This window comes from Thamnophis elegans, chromosome 2 (genome assembly GCF_009769535.1).
Source record: "Thamnophis elegans isolate rThaEle1 chromosome 2, rThaEle1.pri, whole genome shotgun sequence".
NCBI lineage: Eukaryota > Metazoa > Chordata > Lepidosauria > Squamata > Colubridae > Thamnophis > Thamnophis elegans.
In genome coordinates, this window is record NC_045542.1 from 98664998 (window position 1) to 98681540 (window position 16543).

General features: G+C 42.4%; 1 protein-coding gene across 5 annotated transcripts in view; it reads left to right on the forward strand.

Annotated features, from left to right (window-relative positions):
• PDLIM7 (PDZ and LIM domain 7) overlaps positions 1-16543 on the forward strand; it is a 59417-nt gene that overhangs the window by 8768 nt on the left and 34106 nt on the right. The window lies entirely within an intron of this gene.

Sequence of the window (16543 nt, forward strand, 5' to 3'; positions counted from 1 at the left end):
TGTTGGTACCTAATCAATCTTGTTTCTTTCCAGCTGTTGGGTTTGGGCTTTTTTTAGGTTCCCTTTTGCAAATTCAGGAGGTTTCCCATTTAGGCAAAATAAGACTGAGTTTTGTAGCAGGATAAGAATAAGATGCACAGATCTTTTGGGAGATTACTCACTCTAAGCTCGGTCTCTGCATCTCCAAAATGAAATATATAGGAGCCGCCCTCACTTTCCCTATTCATTATATATATTTTTTGACACATTTTACAAGAAAGCTTAGAGATTAACTCTCCTGCCAGAGAGACTGTGGGCAGAAAAGCCACAAGACAGTACAAATAAGGTCTTACTAACCTGGCACACTCTGGCGTTTATTTTATTGGTTATTTATACTAATCCTTTCTGCTTATATAAGCTCCCAAACAGATAGACTAGCTGTCAGTATTATTATGGTACCAATCATCATGCAAACATTTCTGAGTTGCAAGTGGGATCTTGAGATTACAAAGAACCAATATTTTGGGAATGTTCAATTCCAATTCCAAAACAGCATTACAATAAATACTTTTTAAATGCCTCAGCTTCTCATGCCGTATGCAGGAATCACAACTGCCTCTTTATAAGGCAATAATGGATGCATGACGGGCCAGTTTGATGTTGGGATTAAAACCAGGTGATGATGAGTTCTAGTCCTGCCTTAGGCACAAAGCCAGCTGGGTGACTTTGGGCAAATCAGTCTCTCTGTGTACTGAGAAGAAAGCAAAGGCGAACCATTTATGATAAATCTCACTAAGAAAACTAATGTCTGTGTACTTTCTGGGACTGACATTTTCTCCCTCTCCAAAATGAGACGTTTCAGCCACAAAGTGCCACGAAGGCTGTTTTAGTGTTAAGATTAGTAAGCAGCTGCTCCTTAGGAACTGCAGGCATTTTTTTCAGTATTTCCTATTGTTCATTATTAAGGGTACCTTGGGCTTTCTTTCTGGGCTTGAGGGGGCCATCTTAACAGTGTGGACCATTCTTGACCTGAAAGTGCCTCTCGGGGTTGATTTGGCTGCTTACAAAGCTGTCACTGGATGGCTTGCAGACAATTCCCCCCCCCCCCCCCCACCTTGGAATTGCCTTATAAGCCTAGGAATGCTGAATGCAGCCACTGCTGACGCCTGCAGCCCTTTGGCAAAGCAGAAGGTTTCTTTATGAGCTAGAAGCCCTCAGGGCTGGAGAAGGGCACCATGAAGTCTCCCAGAGCTAGGCACCTCCTCCCCGTGGAAACCCGCTCCTACACTCTGTTTTTGTACCTCCCTCTCACCCTGCGGAGCACCACTCTCTTTCCAGTTGTCTGGGGCAGTCCTTTTTTTAATCCTGTGCTTGGCTATTCAATCCTATTCCTGCAAAAGTGTTCTTGGAGCCCATCTGGTGGGTGGGTGGGGGGGAATGAGCTCTGCTTTCCTGCTAGGAGGGTTTTCTGCTGAAACAGCCCCAGCTATTCCCCCTCCTCCTCCCTCTCTCCTTTTGGAAAAGGGTTTCTCTTGGCTCACAGCCAGTTCTTAACAAAGCCCCAGCCTAGACAGGGTAGAGCCGTTCTGTGGCGAGACCCCAGCTAGTGCCTCCCACAAACATACCAGACGAGGATTGCAGCCCCTCTCCTTGGCCCTAGCATGCCACAGCAGCCCATCCCTTTTTGCAAGTGAGGTGGGCCCTTCCTTAGTGGTCAGGCCTTGGGAAAACGTTCCTTCCTATGCTGTTGTGGCTCACTGCATTTGCCAGCAGGCATCGTGGCTAAGAATAGTCAGTATCCCTCCCTCCCTCCCTCGCTTCCTCTGCTGCTTGGGCAAAGGCAGATGGCTACCACTGACCTGTACTCTGGCAGAGCACTATTGTCTATTTTGGCAAGCTTCAGAGGGAATATGGTGCAAAGATTCATTGCTGATTCTGGCACTATTACATATTTCCACTAGAGTTGCCTCATTTTACTTTTGTCCTTCCAAAAACGACGTGTTCATTTTTCAGTATATGCTTTCCTCTTCTTTGTTTTTTAAAAAAAAAGTTAATTTCCTTTTCTTGCTTAATAAATACTGGAAAACTTGTGCAGCTTCCGGAAGGAGATGGTCAGATATGTCGATTATGAAGTATCAGGAATGGTTAAGCTAGGGCTTGTTTCTGTTAAAAATTAATAAGGCATTTCGGTGAAAAAATGCTAAAGATGCCTTTCAGTCAAGCTGATGAATACTCTATGACTTCATGGACCAGGTTGAGGAAAGGGGCGGTAGAGATATTCAAAGGCTGGAGGTGAAACTTGTTGCTTTCTAAAGAAAACTGAATTGCAATTCTCAGCTGGTGTGATCTTAGTGAGGACTTTGGGAGTCGTAGTTCAATAAAACCTTTGTTTGATAAAACTCGGAGGGTATGTGAGAACATGGAGTTTTATGAGACTAAAATAACATGCTCCCTTGCTACTATTTTTTTTAACTTTTCTCTCTTTTTTTTTAAAAAAATTGGGCCCCTTCATCCATGTGCAGGCCGATGTTAATTGTCCCTCTATCCTAAAAATTTTAGTATATGTGCTGCTGAAGAAAGCACACTACAACTTTACCTTTTGATTAGAGATGCTGGAAAAATTATCTTTAACCAGCTTCTGGGTCTAAAACAGTTTGAAAACCCTTGATCTTGATGGCTGTAGTACCCCAACTATGATATGAGTTAAAACATAAGGCAGAGGGCAGCGTGAAACCCCCTGGGCCCAAAATGCAGAAACGCCTAGCATGGAAAATAAATAGTGGAATACAAATAAGTATTGCACTTGCATCTCCCATTCAAATATTAGTAAAAGATTTGTGAGATATTGAACATGCCCTTAGTCACATGTGCAGGAATGCCTGATTGCTATATTTAGAGTTTTCAATAGACATGATCACATACAAGCTTTTATAGTCTAAATCTAGAGAATAGCACCTTTAGTATTGTAAAAGAAAAGAGAATGGCAACAGCTAAATTGTATATTATATAGACAGCGGGTGGGAAATATATGAAACCCAAGGATATGGTTCATATAATGTTCAGCTTGCTTGATTAATAGATATCATCCTTTTTATTTGGGAGAATATGAGTTTTAGCTTTCCTGACTCCTGAGCCTTGTCCTGAGCGTTTTCACATGTTTTTTTTTTCCTTTGCACTCTGAAGAATGATCCTTGAAGATCAGAAAGTTGGTTCAAGTTTAATATGGGAATAGTTATCTTTCAAATAATCCAGATCCAGTTCTTAGTACCACTTACCCATAAATAACTAGGAAGGCAGTCAATTACTACTGCCTGAAAGTGAAGTGAGTTCCCAGAGAACTGCTTTCTCTTTTTGGAGTCATGCTTCTAAGGAATTCTTGGCCCAGGATGACTGAAATGGGTTTCTAGAGCCCATCTGTTCTGAGATGGCTTTCTGGAAGAGCAGAGCTTGACTAGCGCATTATGCTTGGGGAGATTTCTTCCCCTTAGTTCTCGGTTCCCCCTGTCTTGTCCATTAACCACTCGCTTGCATAGCTTGTTAATGTCACGAGGGCGAGAAAGAGTACCTTAATTAAGGCCACTTCAGTGAAGACAGCAGCATAGCTGCTATCTTGAACGGAGATGCAGCCATAAACAGAAGCAGTTCTCTTAACATTTTAGTGAGTGATTCTGCAAAGATGAATGTGGGTCTTTCTTGGAAGAGACAGTTATGTTCTTTAGCGTCTCCACCCAACTCTGCTATGTGTGAGGGTTTCTTTCCCGAAATCGTTGGCATAAGATGTATCTAGTAGAGAAAGAAGTGAGAGATGGTGGGAGATGCTATTGCAGCAGGCATTCTGTTTCAGATATTTTGAGTGGATCAAGGGTGGGTTCCAGCTGCCGCTACTGCTGGTTCGCTCAAGGATGCGCCGTGCACACTTGATGCATGCTGTGCGCGCATGTGCACTGCAACAAAAATTGTTCCGCACATGTGCAGAAGGCAAAAACAAGATGGTGCCGCTGATGGCGCTGCCGAGAGAACCAATTCAGGGGCATGACAGGCCTGGGTTGCTACTGGTTCCAGCTACCCAGGCTGCCAAGTTACTACCAGTTTGACCAAACCGGTCCAAACCTGTAGGAACCCACCTCTGGAGTGGATTTGTATTATGTAGGCCACTTTGGCTAACTTTTTGTATAGGCTCCCAAGTATAGGCCAATTCGACTGAAATTAAGTTTTAAATTATATTTTAGCTAAAGTCATCCTTTCTATGTAAATTACCTGATGTCTGATGGGAATTAGAACTGGGTGGTCCGTTCTCTTAACTTGTTCTTTACTTCTAACTCAGACAAAGTTATGCAGTTTAGTCAGCCCCAAGTCTGGCATTTAGATATGAGTGGGGAGGAACACACAATGAGTTTTTAAAAAGCCTTTTCCGCTATAATACACAAGGTTTCTTGGGTAATTCTGTAACATTTCGACAACTATAGCCTAGTATGTAAACCTCTTAACCTGTCAAAAATCTAAAAGAGAAGATTATTGCTTTGGTGTTCGTTTAGCTTTGATTTATAAGCAAACTACAATATTCAGAGCATGGTATCTTTTTTTTAAAAAAAACTATTTATTATTAAACTTCTAAGCCACCCATCTTGCCGAGGTAAGTCTGGACAGCTTAAGGTAAAGGTAAAGGTTCCCCTTGCCCATATTTGCTAGTCATTCCTGACTCCAGGGGGTGGTGGCTCCAAGTGGCTTCCGGTTTGCTCATAGGGTCGTTTTTCGTCCTCTGGAACCTTCACGGAAGCCTCTGAAAAGCCCTGAAGGCTCTGGAGGGCTTAAACCGGCCCTACGAGGAAACCGGAAGTCCGTTTCTGAACTTCCATTTTGCCCGTAGGGCTGGTTTTTTTGCGCTCCGGAGGCTTCAGGGAAGCTCCTGAAGCCTCCGGAGGGCCTCCGTGGGGGCAGAGGAGGCTGTTTTCACCCTCCCCAGGCTCTTCTAAAGCCTCTGGAGCCTGGGGAGGGCGAAAAAAGCATGCAAAAAATGGGGAGTCGCACCTGTCATGCGTGCATGTGCGCTTGGGAGAGGGGTCGTGCATTGCATTATGGGTATGGCACGCCCGCGCACGACCTTCCCTGCGCTCTCCCTGCTTTTGGCACGCGAGCCAAGAAAGGTTTACCATCACTGCTATGGGTCATCTAATATCTTTCTGGATGTTATAACAAGATCAGCTGATCTTGATTGCCAGATCAGATCTTTTCTGATGAATGCTATCTTTAACTACTGCAGTTATCCAGGAAGACGTAGAGACACCTACAGCAGCTATAGGACCTATTTTAGAGTCCTCTATAAGTGCAGAACAGGTGCATTCATTCATTCATAGAAAAAATAGCCAAAAGTCTGTTAAAAGGATGAAAAGAAAACACATGTCTGACTAATATAGAGGGAGCTTGACTTCTATATTCTTCATCAGGTAGGTATTCTGCATAGATATGACTTCTTTTAGTCTGACATAAACAGCTAATTTACCTGTATCAAGTTCTTAAAGTTTCTGCTATTACCTAGTCCTGAGCAAGAGGCTAAGTTTCTTTTCTGGAAAAATAGAGAAAAAAAGTCATTTTATGAATTAGAATTCAGAATACAGTTGGAAGGAACTTTGGGGGTCTTCTAGTCCAACTCCTGTGGCGGTCCAGTCTCTTCTTAAAAACCACCAGTGATGAAGCAGCTAAAACTTCTGATGGCAAGCTGGTTAATTGGCCTCACTGTAAAAATTTCTTCTTAGTTCCAGGTTGCTTCTGTCCTTGATTAGTTTCCATCCATTGTTTCTTGTCCTGCCTACAGAAGTTTTTGGTAAATAAGTTGACCCCTTCCTCTTTGTGGCAACCTCCCCAATACTGAACTACTGCTATCATGTCAACTCTTTTTTTCTCTAGACTAGCCAAACCCAAATCCTGCAACTCTTGTTCATATATTTTAGTCTCCAGGCCTTTAATCATATTAGTTGCTCTTCTTTGCACTTTCTCCAAAGTCTCAACATATTTTTTTTTTAAAAATATATATTTTATTCATTTTCACATTCCATTTTGCAATCACTTATATACAGGGTAAGAAAAGAAAACACAATCAAAAAGAAAACACAACTCATCGTTCACAACCCCACCTGACGCTTTCATCCTCCATACACCCCATCTACCCCCTCCAACTTTCCTTTCTCCCTCTAACACTCCCCTCCTACTTCCCTTTCCCCTCAAACCTTCCTTCTCCCCTTACTCCCAACACGCCCTCCTTTCATTCCCCTTACTCCTTCCTTACTCCTCCCTCTTCTTTCCCTCTACCTCCCTCCTTGGTGTATGCCTTTATTCAAGTGTTGTTTAATCTGATAAACCAAGGGAAAAAAAAATATAAAGAAAGAAAAGAAAAGGAAAAGAAAACAAAAAAAAAGAAAAAAGAAAAACAACCGTATATAAGTACATTCTTGTTCTTATTGAAACTATGTTAACACCCACCCACCCACCCCCCAAAAATCCCCATCCCTAATCCCCCCGACTTCCCAGGGCCCACACCTGGCACTGCCTTCTGTCTAAAGTATCTTGTGTACGTATGGATTAAAAATAAAAGTAATATATTAGAAGAAAGAAAAAAAAAAGGAAAAGGAAAAACTCTTTGTGTTGAGCTCAGCCCCCCATCTTTATCTATGCTTAAATAGTATAAGTCATTCTATCTATATTTTATTCTCGTCTCTTACTTCTTTGTTATTTACCCCAACCTCCTGTAGACTCTCCCGTTCCTCTTCCTTAACCTTGTATTCAGATAAACATTTATACAGATTTGTGTAGGCATCGATATACCGTCTAGCCAAAAATAATCCCTTCCGGTAAAATTTAAGCAACGTGGCTCATGCCACATATTCAAATATTACTTTACAGAAGAATAATCAAACTTTCCCTTCTAATAGAATTTAAACAACGTAAATAATCTTTCTTAACCTCATTTTAAAACAATAATTCAAAATAATCTAACCAAACTTTGTTTAAGCAGCGTGTATCAAGTATTACTTTACACAAAAATCAGTTTACGTTCTATCTTAAAATAATCCCAACCGGCTTTCTCTTCTAATAGAATTTAAACAACGTAAATCATTCCGCATGCATTTTACCCTCATCCCTTGCTTGTCTGATATTTACCACTATCAAATTTATGCAGACATTAGTTTAAGATCTAGCTCAAAGTAATTTCACCCAACTTTCCCTTCTAATAAGAATTAAATAATATGGATCATTCCACATATTCAAATAATACTTTCAACAAAAGTCAGTTAACCTTCTGTTTTCAAACTTTCCCTTCTAATAAAATTTAAACAGCGTAAATAATCTTTCTTAACCTCATTTTAAAACAGTAATTCAAAATAATCTAACCAAACTTTCCCTTCTTAGTAAAGTTTAAGCAGCATGAATCAAGTATTACTTTACACAAAAATCAGTTTACATTCTATCTTAAGATAATCCCAACCGGCTTTCTCTTCTAATAGAATTTAAACAACGTAAATCATTCCGCATGCATTTTACCCTCATCCCTTGCTTGTCTGATATTTACCACTATCAAATTTATGCAGACATTAGTTTAAGATCTAGCTCAGAGTAATTTCACCCAACTTTCCCTTCTAATGAGAATTAAGTAACATGGATCATTCCAGATATTCAAATAATACTTTCAACAAAAGTCAGTTAACCTTCTGTTTTAAGGTAATCCCTTCTAACAGAATTTAAGCCACATAAATCATTCCACATTCATTACAATCAATATCACCCCACCAATAAGTTCCGCTTTTTCTACCGGAGAGAGGTCGCAAACCCCCATTCAGTCCACAACTTTGGCAAATATTTTAAAATGTCTAAATCGTCGATCTCCGCTTTTCCGCTTCTCCAAGGGAGGAAAGGCTACCCCCTCCATCTTGCAGCCACGCGGCCTGCCGCTTGCCTTCTCCTTCCGCTTGTCTCTCCTCTTTTCCAAGTGAATCAGGAAGTCCCGCCTTCAAAGTCTTGTAATAGAAATCTCGAGCCTCCGAAACAGAGTTAAGACGAAATCTTTGATTCTCAAATGTGACCGTAATGCCGGCTGGGGCCTCCCATCTGTATTGAATCTGTTGGTTCCTAAGCTCTTTAGTTAAAAAGGCGTAGTCTCTTCTTGCTTTCAACATCTGGAAAGGAATTTCTTTAAAGACAATCAAGTCCTGATTATCAACTCGCAGACTGTTATTATGAAACTTTTGCATAATCGCGTTTCTGGATTCTTTTGTGGAAAAATATATAATTATGTCCCTCGGGAGCTGTCGCTGTTCCGCTACCAACGAGTTCTGGCGATAGATTTTCCGAATCTGCCAATCAAAGTTAAGTCCCGGGCTTCCCACCACATGGCTGAAGGCTTCAACAAAGGTCTGTTTCAAATTCTCTCGCTCCTTTTCGCGGAGTCCTCTGACTCTTATTGCAAATGCCTTCCTATTAAAATTCATCATCACAAGCTGTTCTTCGGTGTCTCTAATTTTTTGTTGTAATATTTGAATATTAGTAGTCAAATTAAAATTAGCCTCCTCCAAGCTTTCCAATTTATTCTCTATTTCAGCAGAATAATCTGACAGGGCAGACACGGCTGCAAACGTATTCGCCTTCATTTGGTCAATTTTAGACTTTAAATCATCATATAGCTCCAATACAAATTCCTTGATTTCTTGTTTAAAATCCTTAAACATTTGAAAGAAAGATTCCTGTATTAAAAATTCTCCAGTAGAGGGCATAGGAGACAAGGGCTGTGACTCCAATATAAATTCTTTAGATTCTTTAGGCACATTTGTAGAGAGACGCTTCGATTTTGACCTGGGTGCCATAATAAATAAACAAATAAACAGCGCCTTCGCTCCCCTCTGTTTCCAAGAAAAAAAAGGGTTTATTTTGTTAAGGAGCGGTCTGCAGGAAGGTAAAACCGGCTAAGTACATCCACTATCAGTCACCAACGGAGAGAAATCGCCATTTTGAAGTCCGTTTAGACAAAGAAGTCTCTAAGACAAATTGTGCTGGTATTTAAGATAGTAATAAAAGCATAAATCTCGCAGGAGTGGGACCCGCCCGTATTAATCCTGGCTTGAAACAACTTTGCTTTGTCCTGGGGAGGGGCTCGCCTGTCTGGGGCTGCAAAAAAAAGCAGCTAAGAAGAACTGGCTGGAGATAAAAGCTCCGCTCCTGCTGGGTCTAATCTCTGTCCACAGCCGAAAAAAAGAGAAAGGCTGTGGATTACGAATAGACCCTAGCACACAGAGCACGCAGAGCTACTCCCTGCCCCTTTCTTAGCCAAAAAGGGGTGATATCTATGATCTTATTTAGATATACAGACCAGATCTCTGAGAGGAGCTCGGTTGAGCCCTCCTCGGCAACAGGCTCCGCCCCTCGGCTCCCAAAGTCTCAACATATTTTTTGTAAAGTGGTGATCAAAACTGGATGTGGTATTCCAGGTGTGGCCTTACTAAGGTTTTACAAAGTGGCACTAATACTTCACGTGATGTTGATTTTCTCCACATTAAATTCCATGTTGTTGGATAGAGTCCATTGTTCAAGTCTGTCAAGATCTTTTTGGATCCCGAATTTCTGTTGGCTATTCCTGCCAGTTTAGTATCATCTGCAAATTTGATGAGGTCCCGTTCTGTTCCTTCATCTAAGTCATTTATGAAGATATTGAAAAGTATTGGACCTAAGATGGAACCTTAGTTGTTGTTGTAAATGTAGTACCATTAAGGATAGTATAGTTTGTCAGCCAGTTGCAAATCCATCTAGTGGTGATGCTGTCTATCCGACATTCTTCTAGCTCAGTATTTTTCAACCACTGTGCCGCTGCACACTAGTGTGCCGTGACATAGTGTAAGGTGTGCCATGGGAAAATTACTTTATATATAGTCAATATAGGCACAGAGTTAATTTTTTTTAACATTTTCTAATGGTGGTGTGCCTCGTGATTTTTTTCATGAAAAAAGTGTGCCTTTGCACAAAAAAGGTTGAAAAACACTGTTCTAGCTTACCAAGAAGTTTTGAGGCTTCTTACTTTTTAAGGAAGAAGTTATTTGTTGGACAGATTTGTCTACAGTTTGGCTGGTCTCTTCTGCAGAACATTCAGAGATGCTCTTTTATTCGAGATAGTAGAACACTGAATAATCAAGACATCTACCCTGTTTTCCCCAAAAATAAGACCTCTCTGGATAATAAGCCCAATCGGGCTTTTGAGCGCATGCACTAAAATAAGCCCTCCCGGAAAATATTGCAACGCAGCAGTAGTTGATCACGCTCGCCGCCTCCTGCATCTCAAAAATGATAAGACCTCCCTGAAAATAAGGACAAGTGCTTATTTTTTTGGGGGGGGGTGTCAAAAGAAAATAAGACCCTGCCTTATTTTCGGGGAAACATGGAAGCTCATTTTGTCTATGTGGTTAGAAAATCCTACTGGACTTGAGAGCTGGAAGAACCTATCTTCCAGGAGTATGGAGTTTATCATCTGTCTGGTTTCTGCACTGTAGGGTAGATACTAAATAAACATTAACTTGTTGCAGTACAGCAGAACCTATTGGCTCATTAAATCCTATGCCTTAGAACCTTTGAGGGTTTTATGGAATGTATGACTGTTCTGTGCTGCCTGCTTCCTTTAGGTCATTGTGAGCTTGTAACTTTCGCATAGTTTAAGTGTGCAAGTAGAAAGATGTGTGAGTCACACACTGGGCAAGTAGATGAAATATTTTGGTTTCCTTATTGCAGCAATGTGTCAGCGTAGTCTTGCAACTCATGGAGAAGCCCAAGGTTTTTTTATGTTTGTTCTGATATATCTAGCTTGGCGCAACTTGCCAAGGAGTAAGAAGTTGGATGAATTCCATTCCTCAAGTTCCTGACTCTGTTCATCATACCAAATGGTCTGCTTTTTCTTGTGCCTGGTGCCTCTCTCCTAGTAGAGAAAATGTGCTGGAGTAAGGCTATTTGAAGAATTACCTAAACCAACAGGCAGGATGATATTGTATGGGGCATAAATGCCAGACCCCTGCCCTTCCAGAAGAATGAGGGAATGATCGATGACAGAAAAAAGCAGATGGAATGATTTATCCCCGTCTTGTTCAGCTGTCCCAAAGCTGAGTTCTGAAAACCAGGGAGGACTGCTGAGGTCAAATGGAAAACAGGATAAAAATACACTCCTCGCTGTTAAATAAGGTTGAAGCAAGGTGGGCATTTTCCAAGGAGGTTCATTGGCCAGCTGGAAGAGGTGCCTCCCCCAGGTGCTGTACATAGCCTTATATGGGACATTTCCCCAATTTGTCTTGGTAGCTTGGGAACTGGAGGCAGAACTGCTGTTTACTGAGCAAGGGATCGTTGACAGATTTCTGAAAATCTGTCTGGTTAGATACCTAAAACACTTGTTGAAGTTTGATTGTACCAGAACTGTAGCGGGGAAAGGTTGCAAATTTAGAGTTTGGCTCTATTAAGCAGAGAAAATTTATTCCAGGGTTGGAAATCTAGGTTAGAAATCCATGCCAGATGCTGTGATCTGCCTAAGTCAGTGGTCACCAACTGGTGGTCCATGGACCACTGGTGGTCCGTGAGAAAACTTTGCTGATTCGCAGAAAAATTATTTGCATTTTTTATATTGCAGTAAATCAGAGGTTCTCAAACTACCGTCCCTGGGGCAGATACATGCAATGAACGTTTGTGTTGCTGCAGAGAGTTCCCTGTTCAGGTTTTTTTTGTAGGGGTTGGGGTGGGGAGAAATTCTGACTTGGGGTCTGCTTCAGCCTCCTGATGTGGGGCTTTGGGCAAAGGCAGGAGGGAAGTGCCGCTGGTGGCAAAGAGCTGAAGGGCCTCGTTCCAGTGGGACTGCATCATGGCCTGGAACTGGCTGACCATCTCGGCCCGCTGAGCCTCCAGGCGCTGGTATCTGCCCTTCCACAGTCCTCTCTCTGCTTGGAAAGTCTATGCTCGTAGTCCTCAGTGAGGTGTTTCTGCTGAGCCGTCTCCTCGGTCAGATCCAATTTGAACTGAGCCAGATATTTTGCCAACTCTTTCTTGTGGTGGCTGCTTAGCTCCAACAACTCCTTCCTGTTGGGGCCCTAAGGAGCCTGAGTGGGTTGGCTGGGAGGGGAGGGGTGAGTAGAGATTGGTGAGGGGCCCCTTGATGTGAGTGACATCGAGTTGGCCACGCCCATCCAGTCACATGACCCCCCAGCCACACCCACCCAGCTGGGCATTAGGCATATTATATTAGTGGTCCACAGGATTTAAAATTATGAATTTAGTGGTCCCTGAGGTCTGAAAGGTTGGTGACCCCTGGCTTAAGTCATGCCAGTCAAGTGTAACTGTGATAGGGTCAGTTTTGTTGATCAGGGTGAGAGGCAGAATATGGAAGTCCTTGCTGAGGGCCAATAGAATCACCCTCTGCCTTTCAGGTTTCTGCCAGATATTCTTGCTGTCATTTAAAACTTGTTTTCATTGAGGGCTTGGCTCTTCTTCCCCAAACTGTTCATCTATATCATTTTGATTAATGCATATATAACTTGGGGCCAGATTGAACTTGATGGATGTTGTTCAGTTGAGGAAAGCTGGTCTACTTGTCCAGATGCATGTCAACAAGTACACACACACACACACGCGCGCACACACACACACACACACACACACTACATGTTAAACTAGAAAAAGGCCCAGTAGTAACATTCCTGGAATGCTTGTGAATGCCTATATCTATAAAATGCAAATACCAGTCCCTGAAAGCAGCACCAAATAAGAGCAGTAAAGATGAGTTTCAATACACATGTGCAATTCTTAAAGAGCAACGTACCACATTAACCTTCCCTGCTTAAACGCTAGTAACAGTAGGATAGCAGCAGGCTCCGCAACATCAACAGGAGAGGTAGATATTTGAATGGAGGACCAGTTTCAGTGTCTCGACTCTTCTTTCAAGGTTGGCAAGCAGGCATGGGACCTCCAATGGGAAGGTTGCCCCTGTTTGGGAAGGTCAGGGAATGAAGAAGCATGAAGTGCAGAAAGGAAAGGCCAGAGGGTGGAGAGTGAAGGAAGGAAGCCGAAAGCCAGGTGCAGCTGGCTTCAGGACCGAAACCTCAACCCAGGCAGGAAACAGGGAAGTTCTGGCTTACAGAAAGAACATGACCTGCCTGCTTTCCCTGGAGTGGAGATTGTGGGGCCTCAGCGATGATGTATGCCTGGGAATAGACTGCCTGTCCATAGGGCAGACCCTGGAGCCTTGAACTTCCTGCCCAGCCTGATTAAGTATACAGCCAAGAGTGGGCAGTTTGTAGACTTATTTGGTCTGTAAAGAAGGAAGGAAGTTGGGGGGAGGGAGGGAATTCAACTGTGCCAGAAAATGGAAGGTTAGTGCATTTTTGATAAGCGCTGGTTGCCCAGCTTCAGGTCTTTGATATTCCTGGTTCTTGCTCCGAGCATTCCCGACTCTTCCTTTGCCCTTTAACACAGGGGTGGTGGGCCTGTATGCACTGCTTGTCCTTTAAAGGTTTTTTCTGTGTGTATTATGCTATACAGTACTCTATTGGGGATGTATTATTATTGTATTATTCCTTTCTAGGAAGCCATTTGCATTCTTCATCCTGAGGAATGAGTTGGTTGTTTTAATGTCTAAACTATCTTATGACTGAAGACTTCCCTCAGAAGGCCTAGAAAAAGACTGTCTTATGTTCATATTAGGCACATTTTGCCAAAGGATAGGTTCCAAAATGGTGGTCTATGTTGTGGCTTGAGCTTCTCAGTATTATAGAAACTGTTTTGGGTCTCATAGCAGTAGCACTTAGACTTATATACCACTTCACAGTGCTTTACAGCCCTCTCTAAGTGGTTTACAGAGTCAGCCTATTGCCCCCAACAATCTGGGTCCTCATTTTACCCACCTCGGAAGGATGGAAGGTTGAGTCAACCTTGAGCCAGTGAGAATCAAACTGCCGAATTGCTGGCAGCTGGCAGTCAGCAGAAATAGCCTGCAGTACTGCATTCTAACCATTGCGCCAGAGGTGGGTTCTTACCTATTCAGACCTGTTCAGCCGAATAGGTACTAACTCGGCTGGACACATGACCGTACCAGTTCTATCATGGGCGCTGCTATCTTTATTTTCTCTTCTGCACATGGGCAGAACAGTCTTCATTGAAAAAAAAATGTTCGGGCACCGAAATGGTAGTAATACCAACAGTAGTAATACCACCCCTGCAATGTCCCATCATGCTTCTTATCCAATATTGCTCACATCTAAAAGGGTTAAGTTGATCTGATTTGATTACTCCATTCCTCAAAAGCCCATAAATTTCAGTTTTCTCCTATTTTCTCCTCTCCGAGTCTGCCCCAGTAGGTACACTAGACAAAGAGGTCTCCCCACATCACCCTACCAATAGATCTTACATGCCTCCATCAAGTTCACCTTCCTTACTCTTTGCGTCACCACGTTTTCTGAATATTAATACTCCTGACATTGTTTCTTCTAACTTTGCCGATACATGGCTTTATAGAGAATTCTTTCCTGATGCGGCATTCTGTGGATTGTGTTGGTTTTCCAACATTTCTAGAATTTGTCTCAAAACTCCTGGAGTTGTTGTTCAAACATATGTATCTGGAGAGTACTATTTTGGAAAAGGCTGGAGTAACCCTTTGAACATAAAAGTTTGGCACAGCCTCTTCTGGTCTTGCTTCTCACATTATGGAAACTTATAGCAGTGTGTATTTCTTGCAGTAGTTTTCCTTTTTTGAAAATATGAACGGATGACGTTTACTTGAAGAAAAAGTTTAGCTCTGAAGGAGGACTGCACTAGCAAATATCAGGGCCTAAATTCCTTTGTAGCTCTTTCTACCTTGTTATCCATTCTCACTTATCCAGCCCTACTACAGCATTCTATCCTCGGTATTGCTTGCATGTCTCTTGGGATTTGTTGTCACGATGTTAAGTGTGATATTTACAAGCCCAAGGACAGTTTGAATCTGCGTCAAGAAAGCAGGACTTTACTGCTGGGCTTCCACAGAGATTTGTTAACAAGCGCTCAGTCCTTTTATGTTCATGTCGAACTGGACGTACACAAATTTTCCCAAGCACTAGGAAATCTCCATTCCAAAACTGCAGGGCTCACTAGCATCTTTAAAATACATATTTTGTCCTATTTTTCTGTCGCTCCAAACTTTAATATATGTATGTATGTATGTATGTATGTATGTATGTATGTATGTATGTATGTGAGATGGGAAGCCCAATGGTTCGTGTGTTTATTTAATATGATATGGTGACATTTTCTAAACATATGACTCCTTATCTGTGTGTTCATACCAGGTGGCCATAGTAGTTATGGAGTTCTATCTAGGAGAGTTGCTGAGAAACATGGTTGCTTGACTCTTTAGAGTAAGTATCCATGGAAATATTGATGATGGCATTGAAAACTTCCTGGGATATACAAGGCAAATGAAGCTTCTTCCAGAAAAAGCTGTAGCAGCATTTGTGTGAAGGAGATTGGGGAATATCCTGTGAGGAAACTCATGGTGGACTCCATTTATATGCATATTATCACATATTATCTCTTTTCCTATAATCTCTATTGCTGTAGCCTGAGCTGAATGCAGGAACTGTTACTAGCTTGTGGATAAGCAAGTCGTAATTATACCTTTGAACCCCAGGAGAGGGGACCTTTGCATTCCTTTCAATCCATCCAGCAGTGGACACTCTCAGTACTAATATGAATAAAGCAACCCCCTCCCCAAATGCACTTCATGTATTCTGCTTCTAGATGATCCTCCCAGTCCTGCTTTAAAGGCTTCTGGGGGACCCTTTTGCTTACTCGTGGAAGGCTGTGGAAGAAGGAAGAGTATGAGTAACTTTTGTGCGCAAGCTGATGTACTCCTTTCCATTTTTATTGGGGTCAGGGAGGCGGGCCTCAACACTTAAAAGGTCATACTGATTCCAGGGCCATCTTGGGAAACTAAGTGATTTCCAGACAAAGCCCCCTTGCTATAGACCAGGGGTAGGGAATGACAACCCTTTTATGACTTGTGGATTTCAAATCCTAGAATTCCTGAGCCAGCTGGCTCAGGAATTCTGGGAGTTGAAGTCTACAAGTCATAAAGGGGGCCATCGTTCCTCACCTTTGCTATAGACATTGGAAACAAGGAGTTTCCATATGAAACTGTTTTCTTACAGTCTTTGCAGATGACTGTATCTATGTTCTCCAGCTAGGCTTTCTGCTTCTCCCTGTTATATATTGCACTGGGGACTGTCATGTCTCAGACCTAGCAAAATGGCACAAGAGCAGTTCTGCTTTCCTCTGCTTTGGCTGCTGCTTGGGGCCCCTGTAGCAAGAAGGCTTTGGGTTAATGGTTCCCTGCCCCCAGGGTAGGTATTGCATTGCTGCTGATGAGCTAATGTCTCTGTTTGCTGACAGAGGGAGATAAATTAGTTGCTGGGAGAGGTGAGCCCTGTGGAGAGGTGGGCTGATTGCAGTCCCCTTCCGTTTCACAGAGCAGATGTAAAAGCTTTAGGAATTCTTGTGGCTTGGTAGCTCTGAGAAAGCATGAGTG